At 36.9% G+C, this 14,265-nt stretch overlaps 1 protein-coding gene across 5 annotated transcripts in view; it reads left to right on the top strand.

Annotated features, from left to right (window-relative positions):
- Positions 1-14,265, top strand: part of CNTN1 (contactin 1) — a 368,487-nt gene that overhangs the window by 80,419 nt on the left and 273,803 nt on the right. For 4 of the 5 annotated variants that reach the window (XM_086713642.1, XM_086713644.1, XM_086713643.1 and 1 more), the window contains exon 2: positions 5,051-5,098. The exons of the other annotated variant lie outside the window; for it this stretch is intronic. The gene's annotated coding sequence lies outside the window, so the exon portion shown is untranslated. The remainder of the gene's footprint in view (positions 1-5,050; positions 5,099-14,265) is intronic. 5 annotated transcript variants of the gene reach the window in all.

Genomic DNA, 14,265 nt, shown 5'->3' with positions numbered 1-14,265 from the left:
TATAAGAATAACAGTGTAGGGGCGCCTGGGTGGCGCAGTCGGTTAAGCGTCTGACTTCAGCCAGGTCACGATCTCGCGGTCCGTGAGTTCGAGCCCTGCGTAGGGCTCTGGGCTGATGGCTCAGAGCCTGGAGCCTGCTTCCGATTCTGTGTCTCCCTCTCTCTCTGCCCCTCCCCCGTTCATGCTCTGTCTCTCTCTGTCTCAAAAATAAATAAAACGTTAAAAATTTTTTTTAAATAAATAAAAAAAAAATAAACTACACTGTTATTCTTTTTTTTTTAAATTTTTTTTTCAACGTTTATTTATTTTTGGGACAGAGAGAGACAGAGCATGAACGGGGGAGGGGCAGAGAGAGAGGGAGACACAGAATCGGAAGCAGGCTCCAGGCTCTGAGCCATCAGCCCAGAGCCGGATGCAGGGCTCGAACTCACGGACCGCGAGATCGTGACCTGGCTGAAGTCGGATGCTTAACCGACTGAGCCACCCAGGTGTCCCAACAGTGTAGTTTAAATCTTGTTATTTCGTTATCTTATATGGGATAAAGGGAGAATTGTCCTTGTTCTGCCTCCCATGAAATTAGTCACCAAAGTGAAATACCGGTGCCAGATATCCAAAAGCAGCATCATTGGGTGAATATAGCAGCATAAAAAGCCATAAATTTAATTGTCTCTGTGTACCCTTTGTCTTCTCTATTGTACACTATTACAGTCAAAATGGATCTTTATTGATTTAGTTAATGTCTTTTTATATTTTGGCTTCCGCATCTGATTTCATATTTTCTTAGGAGAAAAAAAATAACTTCCCCTTAGAGTGGCTATATAAATGATCAAAATAAATGAATGAGTTTTAGAAATCGAATGCTCTCTTTTCTGTCCTCTTTCTATTGCTTTTCAGCAGTCATCTCATGAGATTAAATGGTATGTAGAATATTACTTGGGTGCAATCTTGCCTTGTCACAAGAAATTGTCAATCCTCGAAGTTCAATTTTGTGACAGAATATTTTAGTTGATTAACTTGTCAGGTCTGCTGTACATAACAAAATATACTGAGTTCTTAAGGAGAGGTTTATAATGCTCCTGCATGAAAATATTGAATAGTAAAAATATGTCTGGAAAACATATTTTTTTTTCTCCCCAACTCATCACATGATTTCCTCCCTTAATTAAACACACACACATACACACACACACACACACACACACACACACACACACACACACAAGGAGATCGAAAATGCCAACTCTGCTTTTTTTTTTAATTTTTTTTTTCAACGTTTATTTATTTTTGGGACAGAGAGAGACAGAGCATGAACGGGCGAGGGGCAGAGAGAGAGGGAGACACAGAATCGGAAACAGGCTCCAGGCTCTGAGCCATCATCCCAGAGCTTGACGCGGGGCTCAAACCCACGGACCGCGAGATCGTGACCTGGCTGAAGTCGGACGCTTAACCGACTGCGCCACCCAGGCGCCCCACAACTCTGCTTTTTTAATTGACCAGAGGAAAAGCCAGTGTTACCTTCCTGCATCTTACTGAATCCACTGAACGCTCTCCAGTCCTCATCTGGTTTGTTGTCTGTAGTGCTGCACACTTTTGCTCAGTCTCCTTCCTTGCACACATCTTCTCGTTTGCTTCTGTAATGTCATACTCCCTTGGATTTGCCTGATTTCTTGGTTTCTCTACAATCTCCTTTGGTGGTTTGTTTTCCTCTGCCCATTCCTTAAATGTCTGCATTTGCTTCAGGGCTCTGTCGTTATTAGTCTCTCCTCTCCTTTTCCCACCTCTTCTACCTTCTGAGGTGTAGCTAAGTCTTTAACAGCCCAGGTCATGTAAACCAACTACTCAGATTTTATCATGTGCATTAGTTTTCTATGCTGTATAACAAATAATACAAACTTTATGGCTTAAGACAGACCTTATTTAGTATTTTACAGTTCCCTGGGTCAGAAGTCTGGGTGGGTTTCAATTGGGTCCTCTGCTCAGGGTCTCAACAGCCTGAACTCAAGCTGTTAGCTAGGACTGAGGGCTCATCTGAGGCTTGAGGTCTCTTCTGAGCTCACTGGTGTTGGCAGAATTCAATTTGTTGTGGCTATAGGGCTGAATTCCCCATTTTCTTGATGGCTGTTTGCCAAGGGCAGTTCTCAGCTCTTGGAAGCTGATTGCAATGCTCTGCCATGTGGCCCCCTGCATAGGCCCTCTCACGCTTTTAATCTCTGGTGGCAGGGAGGACCTCATTTCCTCTGAAGGGATCCACTGATTAGGCCAGGCCCACAAAGCTCTCCCTTTTGGTTTTGATTAACTCAGAGTCAACTCATTAATAACTAAATCATGAGAATTATATCCCATCACATTTACAGGTTCTGCCCTACACAGGACAGGACATTGTACAAGGTGTGAACATCATGAGTTGGGCATGTTGGAGGCCATCTTAGAATTCTGCCTGCTATACCCTAGTTCTGCCATTTACTAAGTCTGTGAATTTGGGCAAATTCTATAATTTCTTTGTGCCTTGGTTTTCTCATCTTTAAAATGGGATGATAAACAGTACTCTTTATGGGGTTATTGTGAGGATTAACTGGATTGAAACATGCGAAACAGAACAGTGACTGATACATAGTAAGAGTCTGCAAAAATTCTGTTATCATTGGGGTGCCTGGGTGCCTGGGTCGCTCAGTCAGTTGAGCATCTGACTTTGGCTTAGGTCATGATCTCATAGTTCATGAGTTCAAGCCCCTGTGTCGGGCTCTGTGCTGACAGCTCAGAACCTGGAGCCTGCTTCAGATTCTCTCTCTTTCTCTCTCTCTCTCTCTCTCTCTGCCCATCCCTCACTCACACTCTGTCTCTTTCTCTCTCTCAAAAATAAATAAACATTAAAAAAATGGAGACACCTGGTTGGCTCAGTCGGTTGAGCGCCCAACTCTTGGTTTTGGCTCAGGTCATGATCTCTCAGTTTCGTGAGTCCAAGCCCTGCATTGGGCTCTGTGCTGACAGCTTGGAGCCTACTTGGGATTCTCTCTCTCCATCTTTCTTTGCCCCTCTCCTGCTCACACTATCTCTGTCTCTCTCAAAATATAAATGAATAAACTTGAAAAAATTCAGTTATCGTTATTACTCTATTTTCTCCCCATCCACTCTCATGGCATCAGTGTTACTGATATTCCTATGACTTCCAAATTTATGTCTCCAGTCAAGATCTCTGAGCTTTAGACACTTAAAATATCCTAATTCATATCTCCACTTGTATATCTGATAAGCAATCTAAGTACAATTTGTCTAAGTCTAAGCACATGATTTCACTTGCAAACCTGATCCTGGCTGGTAATTCTTATCACAGTAAATAGTAAACTTCATGAAGTTCCGTACACTCCCCAATTTCTTCATATTTTCCTACTATGCATTCATTCAAAAAACATTTTTTTGGAGTATCTGCTGTGTGCAAAGTATTGTGGCAGAGGATATAATGGTCAGTAAAAATTGAGGTCTCTACCTCATGTAGCTTACAATCAAGTGAGAGAGACAGATTATAATCTATCCCTCCAAACTTATTAAAACAAACCAATTTTATCAATGTATTTTGCAAATATGCTAGTCCAAGGCACTTTCTTTCCTGAACTAGAGCAATAGCCTTTCAACTGGGTTTCTACGTTCACTCTTCCTCCACTTTCTCTTTCCTCACCAGAGCTACCATCTTCAAGATCACACTACCACACTCCTGTGTATAAACCTTGCAGTGGCCTCTTGTAGTCTGTAAGATAGAAACTCATCTTCCTCATACCCTGCTATGGCCCTGCATGACCTCGCCAGCTTTATGCACCCCTACACACTGCTCCATTCCTGTTTCTGCTTTAACAGCCTTCTTCCTGCTTCTCAACACTGCCACACTTGTCCTGCCTCAGCACCTTGCACCTGCCTGTCCTAAAATGGGCATTCTCTCCTTCTTGACAACTCTATCTTTACCTGGTAACTCTCAGCTCAAATTTTATCCCTCTCCTTTATCCTCCCAGTTTACTAAGTGAGGATCCCCACTGGAGTCAAGGTACCTTATGAGTCTTCTTCATGACATTTAATGTGGTACATAGTTATGTATGAAGTTGAGTCATTACCTGATTAATATCTGCTGTCATTCTTGGAGAGGGGTGTTTGATGCAAGATCTAAAAGATGAGCTTCAGCCATATGTAGAGCTAGGTTTTACACCTATGTTTTGTTTATGAGGGAATATGACATGGGCTGCATTTTAAATGGAAAAGCTATTCTCACAATGTGTATTTGATGGGACAAGTTTTCTACCTCTGTGTCGATTCAGCCAAGCTTACCCTAACAGTATTTGAGAGGAAACATTTGTGGTTATGAGGGTTACTAAAGACCTGGACAAGAATGTGAAAATATTCTGTAAACTGTAAGACTTAACACAGAGTTTATTGCATTTACTGTTGTGAATATCACCGAAGTATCAGTTTATCCAAAACCTGAGCTATGTTGAATTTAATCCATTTGATTTTACCCAAATATTTGGTTTCCTCTGTGAAATGTTTTAGATTTACCTGTTTTTTTCCCCTTAAGTTTGTGTGTATGTGTACGTATTAGTGTACTATCAATATGTATACATACATATGTAATGTGCACACACAAACACAGTATATACAATTTGGGTATGGTGTATATACAGGCTTCTCTAAAATATATTCCAATCTAGTGTTCAGTATCATAAAATGGGATCAGCTCAGCAGCTATTACCCTGTTTTATTTAAAATGTTTATTTTTAGTTCAATTTAATGATGGTGAATAACAGGATATTTGGACTCTGAGCCATCAATAGGCTTTGCAAACAATGAAAAAATCAAATCCCTTTAACTTAAAAGTGCTTACTGATTTTATAAATGTATTTTGTAAATATGCTAAAATTTTACTGTGATGGTGAAAGCAACAAACAAAAGCTTGTAGAGGATTAAAATGCAACTTTTTTTTGTAGAAAATGTTAAAAATCATTGCTCAAGTAGCAATACCTTTGTCTTCAAGCTAATTGACTATAATTTCATAATTATTGATTTGTAGATATCCAATTTGGATCATTTCTGAAGCTGAATTCAGAACAATCTTAAGGTAAGGTGTTTACTTAGAGAAAGAGAGATAGTGTGTGTGTGTGTGTATGTGTGTGTGTTACAGAATAAAAAAATCTGATATTGAAAATGATATTGATTCCATTTTAACTTCTAATATTTCTCAACTTAAAAAATATATCAAAACATATGATAAATAGCTTGATGACTACTTAATAAATGTCCTCTAAGTGTCCTTTCTGCAAATGCCCATATGAGCAAATCACTGTGGAAATATACAAAACAATTAGTGTACAATTAATACTAAATAGTGTAATGCTCAATGTTACTGAGTTAATAGATGTTGGAATGAGCTATCAGATGTGGGCTGAATAATAGGGACGTATCATGGAATTAATAGTAATAACAGTAACAATAACACCAACAGCGATAATAATACTATTTACTTAACATTATAATCCAGTCTACTAAATACTTTATAAAAATGCTTTATGTCATACAATCTTCACAAATTTCTGAAGCCAAAGTATTATTATTCTTGTTATTATTGTTAATATCATTTTATAATGAGAAACCCGAGGCATGTCTAGAGTCATGTAGCTGGTGAGTGGCATGGTTACCAGCTGAGGTCTATACCACACCACGTTTTGGTTTCCTACCACTATATAAACTGCCAGGGGAAGGTAAGAGTTAAGCAGCATGTTGTGAACTTTGGATTCAGAAGAGAATGAGAAGGGAAGTTTTTGCAGTATGAAGGCCACTTAACAAAAATGTGAAAGGTGATCTAGATATTCACTGTGCTTGAGTGACAAGTTGGAATGAAGAACATTTGAGGAAAATGTAATGAAAATTGTGTAGCCAGAGCAGATGGAGCTTATGGACATATTTTGGTGGATAAATACTGAGTGTTCCAGTTTCATCTTTATTGCCCTCTACCTGAAAACTACTAATCTGGATTTTTGCTATTATAGTTGAGTACAGTAATCTACAATCTGGTGAGGGTAGCCAGTTAAAAAAAAATCAATTAGCAATAAAATACTAGAATTAGGAAGGATCATTGAAAATTATGTAGTCCTGTGAAAGCATGAATTGACAGCCTACTCCTGATAGAGGCGTTAGAAACAGAGAGGCATGCTATTACCAAAAGACATGAAAGTAAACAAATATTACAGGTCTTCATGGTAGATTAGATAAAAGGAATAAAGGGGAATGAAGAGCAGAGATGGTTTCAAGTTTATTACAGCAAAAAAGAAAAACTACAAAACTGATGAAAGGGAAATATTGTGAGACAACAGAGTAAGTTTGATTTTTCTTTCTTGCATCCAAAATGTCAATGGAGCCCCATATTCATATATCCTACAGGACACAGAAAATTACATGAAGAAAACAGGTGAAGATTGGGTTCTAATATCATTAAATGTATTTTTTAAGAGACTTTAGAGTGGATGATAACTGTGGAAGGATTAGTATAAAAATAGAAGCACGTGGGCTGATTTTTTTCTTTATTTTTTATTTTCTTTTTAAAATTTTAAAAAGGTTTTAATTTTAATTCCAGCATAGTTAATATACAATGTTATGTTAGTTTCAGCTGTATAATATAGTGATTCAACAATTCTATATAGTACTCTGTGCTCATCATGATAAGGGTACTCTTAATCCCCATCACCTGTTTCACCCATTCCCCTACCACCTCTCCTCTGGTAACCATCAGTTTGTTCTCTAGTTAAGAGAACAATACTTAAGGAGTGTTTCTTGGTTTGTCTTGCTCTCTTTTTTTTCCTTTGCTACTTTGTTTTATTTCTTTAATTTTGCATATGAGTGAAATCATGTGATATTTGTCTTTCTCTGACTTATTTTGCTTACTCTCTAACTCTATCCATGTCATTGCAAATGGCAAGATTTCATTCTTTTTCGTGGCTGAATAATATTCCATTATATGTATATCCTGCCTCTTCTTATCCACTTATCTATTGTTTGACACAGGGTTGCTTCCCTAATTTGGCTATTGCAAATAATAATACAATAAACAGAGGGATGCATGTATCCCTTTGTATTAGTAGTTTTGTATTTTTTTTTGTAAATATCCAGTAATGCAATTACTAGACCATAGGGTAGTTTTATTTTTAACTTGTTAGGGAACCTCCATAATCTTTTCTACAGTGGTTGCATCAGTTTGCATTTCCACCAACAGTGAATGAGAGTTCCTTTTTCTCTACATCTTTGCAAACACTTGTTATTTCTTGTGTTTTTAATTTGAGCCATTCTGAGAGGTGTTAGGTAATATCTCATTGTAGTTTTGATTTGTATTTCCCTGATGATGAATGATATTGAGCATCTTTTCATGTGTCTGTTGGCCATCTGTATGTCTTCTTTGGAGAAATATCCGTTTGTGTCTCCTGCCCATTTTTATTTGGATTATTTGGTTTTTGGGTATTGGGTTGTGTAAGTTCTTTATATATTTTGGATACTAACCCTCTGTCAGATATGTCATTTGCAAATATCTTCTCTCATTCCATAAGTTACCTTTTAGTTTTGTTGATTGTTTCCTTTGTTGTGCAGACGCTTTTTATTTTGATGTAGTTCCAATAGTTGATTTTTGCCTTTATTTCCCTTGCCTCAGGAGACCTCTAGAAAGAAGTTGCTATGGCTGGTGTCAGAAAAATTACCACCTGTGCCCTTTTCTAGGATTTTTATGGGCTCAGGTCTCACATTTAGGTCTTTAATCCATTTTGAACTTGTTTTTGTGTATGGTGTAAGAAAGTAAAGTGGTCCAATTTCATTCCTTTGCATGTATGTAGATGTCCAGATTTTCCAATACCATTTGTTGAAGAGACTTTCTCCCATTATGTATTTTTTCCTCCTTTATCAAAGGTTAATTGACCATATAACTGTGGATTTATTTCTGGGTTTTCTTTTCTGTTCCATGGATATATGTGTCTATTTTTGTGCCAGTACCATGCTGTTTTGTTTGCTACAGATTTGTAATATAATTTGAATTCTGGAATTGTGATGACTCCAGTTTTGTTTTTCTTTTTCTTGACTTTGACTATTCAGGGTCTTTTGTGGTTCCATTCAAATTTTATGATTCTTCAAGTCCTGTAAAAAAAAGCTGTTTGTATAGGGATTGCATTATATTTGTAGGTTGCTTTGGGTGGCATAAACATTTTAACAACATTTGCTCTTCCTCCATGTGCATGGAATGTCTTTCCATTTCTTTGTGTTGTCTTCTGTTTCTTTCATCAGTGTTTTATAGTTTTCAGAGTACGAGTCTGTCACCTCTTTGGTTAAGTTTATTCCTCAGTATTTTATTCTTTTTGGTGTAATTGTAAATGCTATTGTTTTCTTGATTTCTCTTTCTATTGTTTCATTATTAGTGTATAGGAGTGTAAACGATTTCTGTACATTGATTTTGTATCCTGTAACTTTACTGAATTCATTTGTCAGTTCTAGAATTTTTTTTTTTTTGGTGGAATCTTCAGGTTTTCTATACGTAGTATTATGTCATCTGCAAATAGTGAAAGTTTTACTTCTCCCTTACCAATTTGGATGCCTTTTGGGGGCTGATATTCTAAACACCATTTTCAGTTGAACATTTTAAAAATAAAATATAACTATGTAATGCTGAAAAATGCATGTGAGATAATGCAACCTGATAATAGTCCGACCTTCTATGCCTAATTCTAAACTTGTAAACTTTTTGTTTGTTTGGGATTTCTTTGGCAATATAATGTTGATTTTTTTAACTAGGTAAATGCAAATTACTTAAAACTCAACTCTGGAAAACATTTATTTTAAATGCTGACAATATTGATTGCCTTTCATTGAGTATTATCTTGTTAATTATGCTTCAGGTAAAATACAATTTAAAATCACTTTTATTTCAGAATGAAAACATCCATTGTGTAATGAAATATGTGAATTAGACGATAAACAGGAAGAGAAAGAAAGAGAACAAGCTCAACTTAGGCTACAAGTTAATTCATTTGGAGTGAAGTCTGATCAAGGCTGGCTTACAATACTATAATATTTTTTATAATACCATAACCGTTTTTTCCTAGGATTAGTAAAAAAAGGACAAGTTGAAATGATATGTACTACAGAATTATAAACTTCTTACATTTTACTAACCATTTTCACTCATAGGTTAAATTCATCAAATATTAATTGAGGACCTAAATTTAGTGATAAATTCTGGGTCTACCACATTTTCAATAGATACAGTTCCTCTTTTCAAGATGCTCAGAGTCTAGTTTAAAAAAAAACAAATATGTAAACAAGTTATTATAGTATAGTGTAATTCCTTGCCGTAGAAGCAAAGGGATAGGATTACTTCTGATTCAGTGGATCAGGACTGCTCATAAATATCAGCAAGGGAATGTGGAGCTTCATAAGCCTGAAAGAAGATATACTTCTGAAATTTGGATTTAAGCTTAATCATGTTTTAGAAAACTCTAATGTTAGTGCAAAAACTAACAGTAGGCTTTGAATTTCTTAGAATTTGATTCTCAAAGACTGTGATTTTTTTTTGTTTTGATTGCAGTTTGGAGGAGAGTCTTCATATAATGGACCATCTATTTTTAGCAAGTAGGGATTTAACATGTGAAACATATTGCCTGCGATTTGCTACTGATTTTCCTTGACAGCAGTACTATCAAGAATGTTACTTGTTAAGTGCATTAAGAAGCTGACTGGGAAAGCTATCACTTTGTTAACAGTTTTAAGTAATAAAACCTTTGTTATATAAGCAATGGGATGTATTATTTCAATTTATAAAAATAAAGTTGGATAGGTTTTAAAAAATAGGGAGACAGTTCCTTTTCTGGCAGTTGTGAAATGAAAAACTGTAAAAATATAACTACGAAACCCTTCTTTTAAAATGCTTTTCTGAGATGGTAGGAAAGTAAAGACTCTAAAGAGGATAAAAACAAAGCAAAAGCAGCAACCCTCAGAGGAAAGCAAGGCCAAAGCTGGGGAGACAAGGTGAAGTCTAGGGCTAGTCCAAGTTGGAGTGTGATAGATGGTTTCTCAGGAAACCAGGATCCTTAAGGACAACAGTAAGAGTAAGGATGCACAAGAAACCCACCACTGAGAAGGTGCATCCAAAAATTGCCTATCTAGACTTTGACACTGAGTGAAGTGACACAGATTTGCCCTTAGAATTCAGAACTTTTGGTCAGCGTTCACTGGGATTTGGTGGCAGATTCACCTGTGTGATCCAACATATTTCATCCAATAATTTAGAATGTTTCTGGATTCACAATTGGTGGGAGGAAGCAAAAGAAATAATTTGCCACATGAATCTAAATTCAACGTTTTCAAGATAAATTTCTAGAGAAATTAGTTAACAAGTCAAAACTACAAAACATAAAGAATAAAATGGATTTAAAAGAAGGCTGGAAAAAGCCATGACAGAAGATACAGTTTTAAAAGGTATATTATGCTACAATGACCAGATTTGGAAGAAAAATATGTTTAATACTGTATTAATTTTCTATTGTTTCCATACCAAATCACCACACACTAAGTGTCATAAAACACACAGATTTATCACGTTACATTTCTATAGATCAGAAGTCTAAAACGAGTGTCACCAGATACAAAGTATAGCCAGGATGCATTTCATTCTAGAAGCTCCAGAGGAGAATTGAATTGTTTTCCTGTTCACTTGGCTTCCTGTCAGAATTCAGTTCCTTGTGGTTGTAGGACTGAGCTCCTTGTTTTGTTGCTGACTCTAAATTGAGGATTTCTCCTAGCTTCCAGTTGTTATCTCATGCCTTGCATTGGTCCCACCTCCCCTGCTTTTTTTTTTTTTCCCCAAAGCCAGCAATAGCAGGTTGAGATCTTCTCACATCCTATCACTCTGACCACTTTCAGTTCAAGTTGGCAGTATCTTTGGTTGTATAAAATTCTCTAGAACTCTGTGGGTGTTCCGTGGATGGAAGGATTCTATGGAGGATTCACCCCATTAGACAAGAGCCTCACCAACAGATCTTAACAAGAAAATCTCTTCACTATTTTTGGCTTTGGCTGAGATGGCTGAGGGTGTTTATGATCACTTCCTTAATCTCTTTAAAGAGTCTTTTTTTTGCTACAGAATACTTTGCTCTCTTGGTTTTTCTGAACAATATTAGAAAACTAATCACTTAGTTTTAAATAAAAATTGCATTAAAATAATCTTTTAATTTTAGCATCTTTGCATATTTGGGATACAGATAGGTTAAGAATTTCCAAAATCCTCAAGCCCTGGTTCCTTTTTGTTTAACAGCTTCTCCTTCTATTTATCTCTCTCCCCTCGCATTTTACTCTAAAGTGAAAAAAAAAAAAAATCAGCCTGCACCTTCAACATTTTGCTTGCAAATCTTTTCAGCTAAATATTCAAATTTATTGCTTACAAGTTCTGCTTTCCACATAACTGCATGACACAGTTTGTACCACTATGGAAAAAATTCCTTTCATCTGGTTTCCAATAACATGTTTTCATTTCCTTCTGAGACTTCAACCAGCAGCATGCTTAAAATCTACATTTCTGTTTAGTCTGTTCATGACCATTTATGTTTTCTTCTGAGAAAATATAGAATTTCTCTGTAATGCTTGCACTTCCTTCTGAGCCCTTGTGGACAGTCTTTAAAGCCCTTCTTTCTGCTAACAGTCTATTCAAATAAATGTCAGCTTCCTCCCCCCGCCTGCCATGCTTCTCAGAATTCTTCTAACCTGTGCCTGCTGCCTGATATCAAAAATCAGTGCCACAGTTTTAGATATTTGTTACAGCAACACCTCACTCCTGATACTGAAATCCATATTATTTTTCTACTGCTGCTAACAAATGACTACAAACTTAATGGTTTAAAACAACACAAATTTATTATTTTACAGTTTTCTAGATTAGAAGTCCACTATAGTTCTCAATGGATTCAAACTTAAGAGTGGCAGAAATATATTCCTTTCTGGAGGCTCTATGGGAGTATCAGTTTCCTGCTCATTCAAATTCCTGACTGAGTTCAAATCCTTATGATTGTAAGGACTGGGTCCCATTTTACTGATGATTATAAGCTGAAGTTTGTTCTTGGCTTCTAGGGGCTGCTGCATTTCTTGGCTCATGGACCCATCCTTACCTTTCAAAAGCCAACAACAGTGGGCTGAGTCCTTTGCACTTTTCATCTCTCTGACCAATTTTTCTGCCTTCCTCTTCTGCTTTTAAGAACTCATGTGATTAGACTGGGACAATCCAGACTTTTAGGATAATCTTACCATCTCAAGTAAGCTTACACTGATTACATCTTCAAAGTCCCATTTGCCATGTAAAATAATATACTCACAGATTCCGAGGACTAGATCACAGGCATCCGGTGGGGGGGGGGGGGGGTGGGGTGGGGAAGGGGGATATTATTCCAACTATCAAAAGTATATTTAAAGAAATGTTTGTGGGGCGCCTGGGTGGTTCAGTCTGTTAAGCGTCCGACTTTGGCTCAGGTCATGATCTCACGGTCCGTGAGTTCGAGCCCCGCATCGGGCTCTGGGCTGATGGCTCAGAGCCTGGAGCCTGTTTCCGATTCTGTGTCTCCCTCTCTCTCTTATCCTCCCCCGTTCAGGCTCTGTCTCTCTCTGTCTCAAAAATAAATAAACATTAAAAAAAATTAAAAAAAAAAGAAATGTTTGAAAATATGAGCAAGAAACTAGAGAGTGTAAAATGAGAAGTAGTTTTGGAAAAGAATCTAATAGAAACATGTTATAACCAAAACTATAAACTTAAAGAACAGTTTAGTGGGACTGACCCAGCTAAAGAGAGAATTAGTGATCCAAAGAAATGGCTATCAAAGAGAGAAACATTATAGGGAGAAAACAAAAAAGGTAGAATTTACCAGAGAGAAAATAGACCATGGAATGGATGATGAGCAGAATAAAGATATAATGTATGTAATTGGTATTCTCAATGGAGAAAATAGAAACAAGGAAAAGGAAATATTTGAAGAAGCAATTGCAGAGAATTTTCTAGAATTGTTGAAAAATACTTAATTGTCATATCCTGAAAGTCCAAAGAAACTGAAAGAGCATAAATTACAAGAAAATTACATCTGAACACATAAAAATTAAACCACAAAATCCCAACAATAAAGAAGAATTGGCAGGAGTTAGAAAAACAACTGCTAAAGGAAGGGCAGTTAGGTTAATGGTTGACTTCTAAATAGCTAAAATGGAAGCCAGAACTTTTGGGATATGGGATCTATTTGGAAGATTCCCTTTCTCTGGGAACAGCTTCTACCTCATTCTACCTACTTTTGTCTTCCAATTATATGTTATTGTGAAGGCCTTCTTTGCATTTCTTCACTCAGCTCTTATTTATTTTCATTTTTTTTAATGTTTATTTATTTTTGAGAGAGAAAGACAGAGTGCAAGCAGGGGAGGGGAAGAGAGATAGAAGGAGACCTAGAATCCAAAGCAGGCTCCAGGCTCTGAGCTGTCAGCACAGATCCTGATGTGGGGTTTGAACTCACAAATCGAGATCATGACCTGAGTCGAAGTTGGCTGCTTAACCGATTGGGCCACCCAGGCACCCCTCTTCACTCAACTTTTAAATACTGTGTAACATTTCCAATATCTAACAAATATGAGCATAAATCAATGTGTGATATTTTTAACTACCCATTAATTCAACAGATATCCATTATCAGCTCACTGTGATGCTCCCTATACCCCAGATTCTACTCTAGGCACTAGGGATATTAAAAAAAAAATCTATCCTTCTGTCGTAGTATCTATTTATATCAATTTTTTATCAATTATAAGTTATGAGTATAGCCATACCATTATTATTACTTGTAAGGTGACTTCTCTCATTTGTCATTTAAAATCCTTTACATCTTTATAACTTTTAATTTTTTTTAATGTTTTTATTTATTTTTGAGACAGAGAGAGACAGAATATGAGCAGGGGAGGGGCAGAGAGAAAGGGAGACACAGAATCCAAAGTAGGCTCCAGGCTCTGAGCCGTCAGCACAGAGCCCGACGTGGGGCTCGAACCCACGGACCGTGAAATCATGACCTGAGCCGAAGCCAGATGCTTAACCAACTGAGCCACCCAGGCGCCCCTATAACTTTTATGCTATATGATTTTTCAACAGTTCTGTGGACTCTCCCTAAATACTACAGTTCATGTAGGACTTAGTGGCTATCATCAATGAAAAGTAATTTGTTTAGCACCAAATTTGTGCTC

This window comes from Puma concolor, chromosome B4 (genome assembly GCF_028749965.1).
Source record: "Puma concolor isolate L17-30 chromosome B4, mPumCon1.1.hap2, whole genome shotgun sequence".
Taxonomy (NCBI): domain Eukaryota; kingdom Metazoa; phylum Chordata; class Mammalia; order Carnivora; family Felidae; genus Puma; species Puma concolor.
Note: the sequence above shows the minus strand (reverse complement) of the source record. Positions and strands in the feature narration are given on the sequence as shown.